This window comes from Pteropus vampyrus, unplaced genomic scaffold (assembly GCF_000151845.1).
Source record: "Pteropus vampyrus isolate Shadow unplaced genomic scaffold, Pvam_2.0 Scaffold21, whole genome shotgun sequence".
Taxonomy (NCBI): domain Eukaryota; kingdom Metazoa; phylum Chordata; class Mammalia; order Chiroptera; family Pteropodidae; genus Pteropus; species Pteropus vampyrus.
This window is the reverse complement of record NW_011888802.1, coordinates 14,062,361-14,076,659: the sequence shown is the minus strand read 5'-3', so window position 1 is coordinate 14,076,659 and position 14,299 is coordinate 14,062,361. Positions and strand designations below refer to the sequence as shown.

Below are 14,299 nucleotides of genomic sequence, written 5' to 3'. Positions count from 1 at the left end.
GTGAGCAAGATGGAGAGTGTCACAAACCTAACTCCAGGATTTGCTGGGTTCTGCCAAACTGTAACGGGAAACTAGCTCCCTTGCCGATGTCGGTCCTGCTTTAGCAGCTTCGAGAGACCTCAGAGGGGTGGGGACCACAGAGGGCCATGTACTAAAATGCAACCACGCTGATAGCTCTAAGAGTGAGAGGGACTCCATACTGTTGACCTGACAAAGCACACAGGCCTTGTTGGTGCTTTTCCATGACTCTACACTAATTATCAAGCTGGAAGGAAGAGATCAGAACATCAAATAAAATTCACAGCCGCAGAACAATTAACTCAAGATGCAACTTGTATCTGGCTAAGAGACTAACGTCAACTCGCGTATCCAGACTGTTTTTGATGGCAACACCCTCCAACTTCAGTCCTTGGGTTATTGGCCATCGATGTTTCCAAAAATAATCACTCCTCTCAATTCTTTTTTCCGATCAATTATATAACGTGTTCTGGGTTATACGATATCAATTTTATCCAGGGGGAAAAATTAATGTTTCTTATTGGTTAGCTAGAAAATTTGTAGTTTTAATTAGGCAAATTTTTAGCCCGTCAAAGAATGCTGGCTAGGTTTATAAGCCATTAGTAAAACTAGTAGTAAAGAAAAAAAAAAAAAGCAGAGTTTGTGATAGAGTCAGGGCCTGGGGATCTTTAAGTTAAATACCAACCTGGGAATTTTCCTGAGAAAAACTGGAGGGATTGTCTCAACTCAAGTTCGAAAGCTTTTGGAGAGGCTTTCCCCAGCTTTCTCAAAACAAAAACCAGGCCAGCTAGTTGGGAAATGGTTTACCAGCCCTTCCGCACCCTCCCTTTGTTTGCTCAGGGTGTCCTCGAGCAGGCCCTGGGAGGAACTGAGAGAGAAAACCCTTCCTGGCTTCTCCCTCTCTGAGGAAGGAGAGCAGGTTAGTGCAGCCTGCCATTGACGGGAACTGGGATTAATTAGTTCCTTTGGTTACCTCGGCATCTACTGATGGCACAGTGTGTCTCTAAGCTGCTGAGGACTGTGCTGAGGGCCACACAGAAACTCAGGAGGACTGAGAGCTACTGCTAAAATATCACCATTTCATTGAGCCAAAACCCAAAACCAAAAACATCTAATTTACCTCTAAAAACTGTCAGTGTGGTATTCAAATTCTGTGATTATCTATTATCTATCTATATCTGCATACATACTAATCTATATCTAAAGCTACCTGTGCATATATATTTCTATATTCCTATCTCTATCTGTATATATAAATATCAATCTATATCTCTACCTATATATATTCATCTAAATCTATCAGTGTATCTATCTACAGATCTATCTACATCTGTGTATATATATATATATATATATATTAATTTATATTTATAGCTATCTATATGTGTGTATGTATATATCTATCAATCATCCTATGAGTAGTTTTGCATTTCAATACCCAGCATCTTGCCAAGTATTTCTGGAGGTGCCTAGAGCCTCTTGTTGAGATTGAAGACTACTTTGGAGCATTCTATAGTGTTGGGGAAGATGTCTATCTCTCCCCACCTCACCTCCAACCATCAGTTTCCTTCCCCCTCCCTCCCCTTCTCCACTGTGCTCAGGCCTAAACAGAGCTGAGGAAAAATGGAGAGCCCCACCCCTTTCTCTCACACAGCCGGTTCAAAGTTCAAATATAATAGTGATATGGGTCAACAATGTGACAAAACAGCTAAAAAACTCAGAGTGTCTTAGACTGCATAATAACGTTTTATATCCTGAATAAGGAAGGTGCCAATTGCTCCTACAGGAGGAGGCCTGATTGCTACCTGTAGATGAGGTTGGGGCTCTCCTGCTAAGAAGCATTTGATTTGTTTGCAGTCACTCCAAAGGCCTGAACAAGGGCTGAAGTGTGAAGGTCATGGAGAGTCACATTTCATTTCAGCACAAGGAAGAATTTTATAAGAAAATGTTATGGTTATAAGTGTTTGGGGGTAGTGATTGTCCAGTCAATAGAGGTGGTCAAGGAGTAATTCGGAACTGTTTGTCAGGGCTGTGGTAATGGGTAGACATGAATTGTACTAGGTGAGCCCTCCCCCTTCTTCCAACTTGGGGTTCCCTTCTGATTTTCATCTTATGTTTGTGGTTTTTGTTGGTTTGGTGAATCTCAAAGAGGAGGGGCTATCACAATCTTGCATAGTGCAAAAAGTTCCTCTGCTGGCTCTGATGTGTCTCCCCAGAGCTTATACCTGGGCACCCAGAGGAACAAAGATGCAACTGGCGTATCAGGTCATGGGAAGAAAAGAGTTAAAAAGACCTAAACTCTCTGCAGATCCCAGCAGCCCCAGAGGCAGCTAGTCCCTTTGATCCTGCCTCTTAATTGCAGCCTAGTTGCAACAGGGAACTTTAAAGAAAAGAAACAGGGAAACTCTAGAGATAGGGTTTGTTTTGTTTCCTGAGGGGATGGTCTCTGTGGTGGCTGCCAGGAAGTTGATACTTTAGGGTTCAAATGATGGGCTTCCTAAGGGGGCAAATAATCTTTTCTATCAGCTAAGAGGCAGGTGTGAATAGAACCCAGAAACACCAGGCATCCATGTGTGCCATTTAGTAGGGATGACAGTTACAGCCTTGGTAAAGAGAGCAGAACCTGGGAAAAGAGACCCTGGGTTAGTTCAGGAGCCCACAGAGCAAGAGAGAAAAAGAAGCTGCAAGGAGAGGAGAATCAATAGATGCAGCTCAGGAGAACAACCACATGCCCTTGGTGGAGAAGGGGTGACAGGTCCAAAACAAACAAACAAACAAACAAACAAACAAAAAACAGCACTGTACCTGAGGAGGGAAGTTGATGGAGAAGAAAAGAGATTTCTAAGCATTCTCAGAGAGGGTAGCAAAGCCATAACACAAAACATTTCACTTTTGTAAAGGCCTCATAGTTGATATTGAGCTTTTTGCATATGTTATTAATTTAAGGTATCTATAAAGTACATTCAGTACCAATGTCTACATTTATGCACACACACAAAGGAGATTCAAAAGTAAGGAAAAGGCCAACTAATCACAATGGCGATGAAGCTCTAGCCATCCCTGGCGATTTACCAAGTCCCTCCCAGCTAAACTGAACTCACAGGCTGCACTGTAGGCCGGTAATTGCTTGTTTGTGTTCTATTTAACTATTTAGTGAATTCTGCTAACAGTATGTGCAAATGCAGGAGAAGGTTTTCAAAAGCAAACCCTTTTTTGTTGCAACTCCCAAGTAAGCACCACTGGAAAAGGTCTGGGAGTTTAGAGACCACCTACTGGGGTTTCATCCTTTGCTGTCACTTGTTCATGTGTTACCTTGGCAAGTAACTCAGCCTCCTGGACTTTATTGTCTTCATAAAAAGGCTTAACTGAGTTGATGTACATGAAGCTCTCAGCAGAGGGTTTGGCATCTAGTAGGCACTCAATAAACCCAATAAACACTTGTTCCCTTTCATTCCTAAAAGGTTATTGGTAAATTAAAAATGCATAAAAATACCAGCCATCTGTGTGTGGACTAAATAGGCATCTGGGCAGGGAAGACTTCCTCTAAATCAGTTTAGCTGGACTCCTGGCTCTAGGATAGAAGGGGGCACATGTGGGACATAGAGAAAAATGAAACACTGAGCGGAGGGAAGACAGATGGACACAAACAAGATGGAAGACTTAAAACAAGATATAAAACTATCAACACTCAGGCCTGGACATTTCACTGAAGCTACCCATTATAAGCTATCATTTCTAATAATTTTTCATTCATGTTGCAAGACTTTAAAACTAACATTTTTAGACAAATGTAATTTTAATTGCATATAACACTTCCTTTATACTCTTCATATTCTTTGGAGAGAACGAGAGGAGAATGGTATTATCTGCATCTTAAGGGAAACAGCAAGTTTGTCAGAGTTCCCTGAACCCACTGAGGATGTGGCATGAAGTAGGCACATCAGACTTGCAGGCTCTAGTTCTGACCACTGTCTAAAGAAAAAACTCTAAAGCTGATTTTGAACACATATATTTCATAGGAAAAAAAAAATTTCTGGAGCAGACATGTAAACAAACATACTAGCCTTCCCTGGAGGCAGTGAGCAAATCTCCTGAGGAATTGGTGAGCGTATGCCTCCACAGAGAAGACAGTCACTGCGGGCATGGGGAGACATCCACAGACTGGCTGTCCGCAGCCACAGAACTGCTTGAAACTGCTGAAGTCTCTGCCTTCGTGCCCTCAACCACAGAAGCTTTGGTGCAAGGCTCATGGAATAAGTCAACTCAAGCTTAGCTCCACTCAGAGCCTGAGCGGCTTAAAAGGCCTACTGTGCTGAGGAGATAGGTCCCAGTCCCCCAGTTCTACAGAGTGCTCCTTTAAAATCATTGCAGACCCAGTGGACTGCTACCATCTACATTTATGCCAGCAAAGCCGCCATTGCATTCTAGATCTTCACAGATGAGCAGCATCTTCATCATTTGGGAGCTTGTTAGAAATGCAGAATCTTGAGCCCCACTCCAGAGCTACTGAAACAGGATCTACATTTTTAATTAGATCCCAGAGTGATCTGCTGCTATACATGTAAAAGTTTAAGAAGTTCTTGTCTGGTTTGGTCACTGTAGGTATCTGGTATGAGGTCATTGACCGTTTGTATACTTTGAGTGCTTTCTCGTTTTCCTCAGAGTAGTCCTGTGTTCAATTGAGACTTGTTAAATCCAGGATAAATAATGAACCTTTGGGTTTTTGAGAATAGGATAACCTATGTCAAATAATGTCTCCAATCATTCTGGAACTACTGTCTTAACCAGTAACACATCCACAATGTGTATTTTGAGATACAGATGCCAGAGTCTTCATAACTATTAGTTTTAAATGCTTTCTTTTGGTTATTAGTTAAGATTTACTTTTTTAAAAAGTCAACTATGTATGAAAGAGCTACGAAGTCCTCCTCCCTAGCAATCTGATATTTTGTGGCTTTAACCAATATTCAGTGAACCAATATTTGCCTTCAAGAGGAACATAGCCTGAGCACTCACGCCAGAGAGGGTAAACTATGTGCAGTAGGGTAATGCAGTGCAGGAGACTGCACGGTCATCCCATGGAACGAGGGAGAGTGTGGTATGGTGCTTAACAGTCTCAGCTGCTCAATTTTGGGTTGCCAAAATTGAGAGTGTGGATATTTGTTTTTCCAGATTCTTTGTTAGCTCTTATTCTCTTCTACGCCCCAGAAGTCTTCACCAAGGCTCTGCCCGTCTCCATTTATGCTCCCTTCTAATTGGAGGTAGTGAGCATCTATGGCTTTACACTGGCGCGTCTCAGTTTATATTTGCAGCCTGGTGTCTAAGCTGTTCTCCATTCCCACACTATCAAATGTCTATGGGATATCCTACTTGAATGATTCCATCATGAGCTAAAAGCACCATTACCAGAACCCAAACTCATCTTCTTACTCCCTTTCTGGACCCCATTCCTACTGATTGGTCCCTTGTTCCCATCTATTCCCATTTTCTGTTAGGGTCCCATCAATATTTCTCCTGCTAGAAACTCCAGCATTATTTCAATGCTTCTAAGCTCTCACTAGCTTCTATTATTTTCCTTTAAGACGCCTTTTGGATTTGCCCTTTCTCCTCCATCCTCACACTGCCATTCTAATTCAACTCCTTCCCACATCATGCCTTGGATATTTCAAAAGTTTTCCAGCCAGTGGCATCACTTGTTACAAATTCTCTGACCCCTAACCTTATTTAACAAGTTTCAATTGAATCTTTATAAAGCATTAGATGTGCTGTTGTAGGTAACGAATTTAAACTCCTCCACGTGGCAATTCAAGCATCCCATATTCTGACTTTCCCACTCTATCTAATCTTATTTTCCACTGCTCCCCAACATTTAATCCCTATTCTCCAAGTCAAGTTTCACACTGGTCCCTACATCATATCATGTCATTCCTTCTTCTTGAGACGGCCTTCATTTCTCTAATTTTGACTACTGTATTCTCCAAACTTTTTTGATCACATACCCTGATCAGAAAAATTACTCTTAAGCAGGAACAACCATTATAAGCCTAGTTACTTATTTATAAATGTTATACTTACATAACAATACTAATATGTTATATATATTATCAAACACATGAAAACTGGCAGTTTAAAAGGATAAGCTAAATAATATATAAGCTATAAGTTCAAATATTTCTTTTATTTACCTAGAGGAAGATCTTGCCCTAGGCTTGGGCTGTAGACATCCCATGTTAGAAACACTGATCTAGACAACACATATCCATTCAGAGCTAGAGAAAGTATCTCTTCCTCCATGAAGCTTTATTTGCTATTTTAGCCCAAACGGAGTTCTACTTTCCTGAACTTCTAGAGCATTTAAAATTACAAGCAGTAAATCACTGATATAATATATGCTTCACCAATACTTTTTAGTTGATTAATTGAAACTTGCAACAAGGATGCCAGAAATTTATAGATTTTTAAAATAATCCAATATCTTAATTAAAAACATTACTATCTTCCCAAAATTGCTTGGGTCGGGCTCTATTTGACTATGCAACATCCATTACAAGAAAACTCCAAGTCAGACTGCAGCATAATTTTATTAAAGATGGTTTTGTCTCATTAAATATCATATGCATGCATTTCCATAGTTTTGAGGACTAGCTTTTCCACTTTTTGGCTATGACACACTGTATAACCTCAAAAAAATTCGGTTTTTATTTAATTTATAAAATGGAGACAAAAAGAGGATTTTGTGACTATTAAAAAAGATGACAAGCAAAAATTAACTGAAATGATATATGATGTAAGACGTTAATATTATTATAACATCCAAGATTTATGTATTATAAAGTAAACTATATAAAGTACACCTGAGATTTCTATAATAATTGACTGCCTACTTCCACGTTGAGCTTTTATTTCTTCCTGCAAATGAATTCTTCTTCTTTTCTCAACTTTATTTGGTGAAAACGGTGTCGTCTACCTATAGAACTTGGAGGTATCATTGGGCCTCAGTTTATATCCTGGTTCTGCCAAGAATTAGCTGTGGGATTATGGGTGTGTTACAGAACCTTTCAAAATTCTCTTCTACTGGCCAACATTCACTTTGTGGGGATAACATGAACTTCATGTGTTCTTCTAAGGTTCAAATTATAAGCGATATGTGTGTAAAGCGCCTAGTTATAACACGTCACTAAAATATTAATTTCTCTCCTCCCCCCATCCCTTTATCAGGCTCACGAGAACTCAATGAGATGCTCTCGTGAGCAAATGGAATGCTTTGAATTTTGGTTTCATTGCTGACTTTGGTTTTTCCCCCGACTTGCAGGCCATTTACAACCATTAATAAATTTTATGTTCTAGAAGCAGCTGCTTGCCATCCACAGCCAAACTCACCTTGCTACTGTGTGGCTGGGTTGGAGTGTGAAGCCTGAATAGGTTTTTGTTCCCTAATGCCTCTGAGCTGAGAAAGTGAAACCAACCAGCCTCTCTTCTTGCTCTGCCTCGGCAGCTAGCTTGCCTACTGTACTAGTTATAAATGGACTTGTTGTCCAAGAAAGCATTTGGGGACAGGAGATAGTGACACACATACATGTACCAGGGACACTTGTAGTTTTTCCTATTCTTCACATTTAAAGTTAATTAACCACTGAAAATAATAAATGAATAAAAGTTTTTAAAATCCAGTTTATAACTCATCTCCTCCAGGAGCTTAACCTAGTACAGCCTGGTGAGTGCTTAATTTTAGGCTCCTGGTTTTTAACTCTCTATTTGAACTGTTAATTGAGATAATGTCTGTGAAAGCCCTTTGTAAAGAGTAGATGCTATACATATGCTAGTTATCCTTCTGAAGACATTTGTGTGCTGACCTATTCTTATCTTGTTTGTAAGTATCTTGTTCCCCAGCGATTGTGGATTGCAAAGTGCTTAGGACCAGGAACCTGCAGTGTTTTCCTTGTTTCCTTCCTCCTCCCCCTGTTCTCTGAAGTGGCTTAGCACCCCCAAAGCTCTTCTACAGAGACCGGCTCGCCATAGAGGCTCATAAATCTTACAGCTGTCTATCCGCCTGCCGAGGCCCAAAGCTGAAAAGAAGTTACATCCTCAGTCTCCTCTCCAGCTCTTCCCAAACTGGGTCTGTTACCTTGTAGCTTATCTACACACAAAAAAATACACACTAATTTTGATGTTAGGGTAAAAAAACAAAACAAAAATTTTGTGTTTAAAGAGGGAAATAGATTTTTAAAAGTAACTCGTTTTAAGGATAAAAGGGGGGAAGTTTAATCCTCTAGGGTCAGGAGTCAGCTTTCCTTGCTGGGAGGAAAGGGTGAGATAATTGTATCAGGATCTTCCCAAGCACCCTGAGGCTCAGAAGTATGAAAGGCTCTACGAATTCTCTTTGTTGACTGATGGTTAAGGCTTTTTAGATGATATGCCCAAGCTTCTCAGTCACTTCAGGGCTGAATCTCAGCTTGCTAAAACTGGGTGATGGCTCTCAGCAGCCTTATATTCTGGATTTTTTTTTTTTTTTTTTTTGCAGCACTCTCCCATGTCTGTTGCTCATCTGACATATATATATAGATATATATATACAGATATATATCTATATATAGATATAGATATGTATATATACACACACACATACATATATATACATACACATATATACATATAACATATATATATATACATATATATTTAAAACAGCATTTAGACTGGGAAATATAATAGAGGTGAAGAAAGTTCATACAGATATCCTTGAAACAGCGAAACTGTCTCAAACCTACAGTTAGTATCTGATAGTTATCAATGTTAAATGAATATTAGTTGATAAAGTTATTATTAAAGTCTTTGAAACTTAAAGCTGTTCATTATTTTTTTCTGTCTTTTATTTTGCACTCACAGAAAGTCAGGTATTGGGTAATTTACTTCTTCTAACCAAACAGCAAAAGCCAGACAACCAAAGAGGTGTTTAATAAACACTTGTTGACTGATTGATGGAATATACTGACCTAGGATTTCCTATACAATGCATTCTTTGTCAGAGCACTAGGGTAAGTCGGTGGGTCCACTTTTATTACCAAGCATTTCTGCCATATTGAAGAGAGCAGGGCAGCAGGAAACTTGTCCGTTGGCTCTGTAGCTCGGGTTCACAAAAGAAACCCTAGGGACTCACCTTTCATACTTATTTGCACTCTCAGCAACACCTCAGCTAAACAATGCTGAGTGGGAGGCACAGGCCTGATGCAGATCCAGCCATGACACCACCATGAGGTCGCCTTGGACCCCTTACTATGAATATTACCACAGCTGCAACTAACAGTTTGTACACATTAAAAACAAACAAACAAACAAAAACATAACAAAACAAACAAACGAAAAAACAGAAAAACTGAACTGAGTTAAAAGGAGGAGGAAAAAAACAGTGTTGGAACTAATTTACAAAGCCCAACTAAGTCTTCTTCGCCTTGTTCTTCAGGGAGAAACCAAAGCATGAAATGTCAAGTTCTTTGTTCTCCACGACAGTGGACATTAGGTTCAGTCGACCATTCTAGAAAGGATGCCTGGATGGGCATGGAACACCTTTACTTCTCTTTGAAGCCAATTCCTCACTTTCCTTGCTGGGCCTTCAGGGTAGGCCTCAGGCAGATTTTGTGAAAAGAACTAAGCATCCTTTACCTGTTCTACTCTGCCTCTGGGGTTCCGAGCTTACCTAGCCTGACCTTGGACCTGTAGCTTTCCTTTGACTTTTTACTTGGTGATGTTGATGGCTCATACCTTCCTACTTTCCATAATACCCTGGCCTTCACTGCCCACCTGCTCCCCAAGTTGCCAGATTTGTCTGCTTGACATGATAGTAGTACCTGTTTCTGACTCTGCCAGCTCTCGGATGCGGCTGTACCTGGAGATCTTAAAGGCCGCAAAACTATGTTTCAACAACCGACAGGCCCTGAAATTGTACCAACCTTTCCATTAATCAGAATCCTTTACCCCTTGCAATGTTACCAACCTATTTTTATGTTGATGATATGACTTGTCATTTTGGAAAATGTAAACAAATCAATATTCCTTCCTTCTCATCTTCTTTTGTTAGCGGTGGGAAAGGGCAGGAGGAAAGGAAGAGGAAATGCATGCAAGACTGAGCTAGTCAGTCCACCATGAGGAATTCCCTTAAGCTCAATACTCAAATCCTCTTCTCTCAATTCTTGCTTGGAATCCTGAGTACCTGATCTTGAATTTCTGTGGCACTCTCTGAGCGCGGGACTGGCTGGTAGCCATGTGATATTGATTTGTTTTCACCATAGCAACAGCAAATTACAACAACTAGCATAGAGAAGGCAGGCTGTTAACCAGTAAAGCTATATATCCAGGATATTTTGCAAGCATATTTTTCTCCTTTCATCTTATTTTCTCTCTTCACTCCACTTTCACAAATGCAATGCAAAAAAGTCGAAGCAAAAATAGCACTAAATGCTTTGGGGCACTACGAGGCCTATGTCTGAAATAGTCTGGTTTGCACAGCTTTTAGTATATTACACTAGATCGATGGAGAAAATGCAAATAGCAAAGCTCTCATTTCCTTGGAAATTTTATTTGTTGGTCTAAAGATAAATACGCCTAGAAAATTTACAAGAGCACAAAGCAGAGAGAAGGAGTTTGTATATATGACTGTATATCTTCATACTCTAAGGCATACTCATTAATATGAGGTTTTATCCTTTTGGACTTTAAATAGCTCATTTTGCCACGAGATAAACAACTTTTTTTTTTTGTTACACAATTAAGGCTTCTCAAAATGCTAGAATTATGAGGGAAAGTGTGGCAAGTATTATCCAATTCTATTAAGAGAGAAAAATTGAAGTGGGCTCTTGCTCGAGGCTACACAAGCAGTTCGAAAGAGGATGCAAACTAGAACTGGGAACTCCCAAGAACTCCATTCTGTTCTAATGGAAATTCTTCCTTAAACGGTTCCTTATTAAAAACTAACCTTCCCCTGATATTTACAACCAAGGTTGCCACCTGTGACAAGGGATTAACAGCCTGCAGTATTGAACTGCCCTTCCTTCAGCTCTTTCTGCACTAGGACATGGTGTTCTTTATCTAAAAGCAGCTGTTGCCACCATCACGATCAGCCGTGAGCTTGGTAGCATAACCTGGGTTCTAAATAGTGGCTCCAGGGGAACTGGGAATGGGGCCACAGGGACTGTTCACCTAGGTGCCAGTGCCGGGCTGCACCAAGGGGAAGTTGGGCCGTACTCTGCTCCCTGCTGCTTTTAGCCAATGCAGCCAGAACCCTGCAGAGAACCTGCTCTGACCCGCCCAATGCAAGGCAGGTAGAAGATGTCCTATTTATGCAGGAGATTGGTTTAGGCATAACTCAAGACATGCCAAGTGAGAGTTAGAATGTTCCTGGCCAGGACATAAAGAAATACTCCTCTCCACAAGCCCGAATAAAAGAACACACAGCAGAAATAGTTGGGAGATGACGTCAGAAGTTCTGGGCTAGTGTCCTGCACTTCTCCTTGAAAGTAAAAACTGTGGGTCTAGAAGAATCTACGTGGCATTGCCCTTATTTAAATGAGTATTTCTACTGCTCCTCACAAAGCAGGCAGGATAGCCGAAGAAACTTCAATTTATTTAAAGATTATAAGAATGTCCTCTTTTTTTGTTACTTTATTATCTCCTAAATGCACATATTACTCAATTAACAAATATCTTTCCACTTAACCTTTGTCTTTTAAAAGGATAGTAATGTTTTTTGAAGAACACTCACAGTGGTGGTTAAGCAAGGCAGATTTTTTTTCTTCGCTTCAATGCTTGCTAACTATTCTAAAAATGTTACACATTTATTGTAAACACATGCTTCCAAGGCCTAACAAAAAAGCACAGTTTCCTCATGCCTGGCAGAAATTTAAAACGGAAAAGGGCAGAAAGAATTCTTTAACAAATATGTCCTTTCCTTCTCTTGGGCCAAGTGTGTTATAAATAAACCTTCTCCATCATTTCTCAGTGCTGCTTCTCGGCAAGAAAGTTGATATGGTTCGGCATAGTGGAAACACAGCTTTAAAAGCTAGCCTGCCCTCATTAAATTATTCTGCTGGCTGTGTGTTCTCATTAAAAATGCATAAAGATCAGATAATTGCAGTAAGCATTATTAACCCAGCTTTACTTTTGAATATAATGGTTCCACTTTTAAGCTGGAAACAAAGGCTCAGACATGCCAGGAAAAGAAATGTAAACATTGAACTACAGTATCGAAAACTTGTCAGAAAGCTACCTCTTTCCAGCTTGTTAAAAATGTGCTTTTGAAACTCAAAGCCATAGCATTATAGAGCTGGGTAGGTCTCTAATTTCTAATAAATAGACATATTTTTAGCTAAACATTCGATTGATGATTAGTTACCACTAAGTTTTTTTTTTCTTAATTACAAGTCTGTTTTCAAATAATAGGATCAACGTAAACTATTTAATCAGGAGCTAACTATGGTTGTGTGAGAATTTTCTATAACAAAAAATAAGAATGCTCTCATGGATTCAAATATTTTTGTTGAATAATAAATGGATCTGTTCTTTTGATTAAAAAAAAAACAAACAAATAAACTCGTTTTAAGCCTCGCCCCCAAACAGGCGGCATAGATTCAAGCTTTGCCATTTCTTTTTCTCAAATCAAAATGTTACGTAAAACTCCAGGGTCCCCTGCAAGTATTACATTTGAATTAGTGGAATCCGGTTTCCCTGGCTTCCCAAAGCAACACACATGGAATGCAGCATACTGCAGCAAACTCTTTAAACATTCAAAAAAAAAAAAAAAAAAGAAGAGGAAGAAGAAGAAGAAGGGAGGGGGGTGATTTTCCTACCTTGTTTAGCTCTGCCTCTCCTTCCCTTCTACAGTAACCCCAGGAACATCTGGCAGAATCAAGCGGCTGAAGCTTCTCCCCTGCATCATGAGGAAGAAATTTCCATGTAAATAGTTCTTGTTCCCTGTTTATTGTACTCTGAGAGCCGTCTGCCGTATCTGGAAAATTTTGCCTTCAGATGATGAAGCAAAGACAGTCTAAACTCTGTTGCTGTAAGCTGCAGCCCTTCCTTCCGACAAATCCCTCCCAGCCGTGGGCAGCCAATCCACAGCCAGTTCGTCAGCCCTACTCGTCTGAAACTGGCCCTAATAGGATGACTGACACAGCAACACAGCACTTGCAGTGTGTGAAAACAGTGCATCCATACTGATGAAAGAGGAATTTCCCTCTCAGAAGAAAGCAATCATAGCACCAAGACAAAGTGGCACATAATTGGCAGAGCAGAGAGAGGGGTTGCTCGAGAAAAAAACCCTTGAAGACAGCCAACCCAAAGCTTGTGGCTGCACTGTAAATACTTTTGAAAATACAAAACTCTGCAGATTCCAAAGAAATCCAGGTTGTACATGAAACTGAAGTCATTATCCCATTTCACGAAGCATATGTGTGTGTGTGTGTGTGTGTATATTTTTTTTTAAGGAAAAAAATTCAATGTCTGCCATGGAAATTAATATCTTACAAAACATTTACATATATTTTCCATTAGTGAGGAAAAATGTGTTATAACGCCCAAGTGCATATTCAAAGTCAAAACATGCTTATACCCTTGCATACACAATTTTCCTGTATAACATCTGTTATTGCAATGGTTAACTACTGAAGCCCATATATCTTTCATCTAAGTTTTCAGGCCACTGGGGATTTCAATTAGGGAATTCTGAACAATAAAATTGATATCCATACACTACTCTTCTGTGTTCTTGGCAGGTATCCATGAGATGATTAGGTGTGCCTTAACCTAATCCTAAGGTACCTTGGGTACCATTTGACATATACTGTGTATTGGCCCACATTGTCATTAATGAGACAACGATACAGGAAAGTGTTTACTGCTGAACATACACGACACTTGATCCAAAGGGCACCATCAGGTGCCACTCCACAAATGCTGTCCTAGAGGTGCTAAGTTTCCTGAGACATAGCAGGCAAAGAGAAATGGAAAGATTAGTTAGGGTTATTTATTATTTTCCCTGTCAACAATACTCCCCATGCTTTGAAAAAAAAATGTATGGTATTTTGAAGGCACAAAAGGCATACGTTTTCCTTCCACAAAACACATTTTGAATTTTAAAAAATTGTGTCATGATTACATGACTTGACCAAGGCAGGAATAAAGCCCCATTCATCTGAAAGACTGAACCCAATGCACTATTGTGTATAAGCAACTCTTCGGTGCATCTGTAATGAAGTTATAGTGGGGTGGAATGTAATGGTTTCTTTTGATT

At 39.9% G+C, this 14,299-nt stretch overlaps 1 protein-coding gene across 3 annotated transcripts in view; it reads right to left on the bottom strand.

The window, feature by feature from the left end:
• Nucleotides 1-13,112, bottom strand: part of MBNL2 (muscleblind like splicing regulator 2) — a 161,855-nt gene extending 148,743 nt beyond the window's left edge. For 2 of the 3 annotated variants that reach the window (XM_023528012.1, XM_023528010.1), the window contains exon 1: nt 12,858-13,112. The gene's annotated coding sequence lies outside the window, so the exon portion shown is untranslated. The remainder of the gene's footprint in view (nt 1-12,857) is intronic. The other variant, XM_011355506.2, reaches the window with a different exon arrangement.
• Between the last annotated feature and the right edge of the window lie 1,187 nt (nt 13,113-14,299).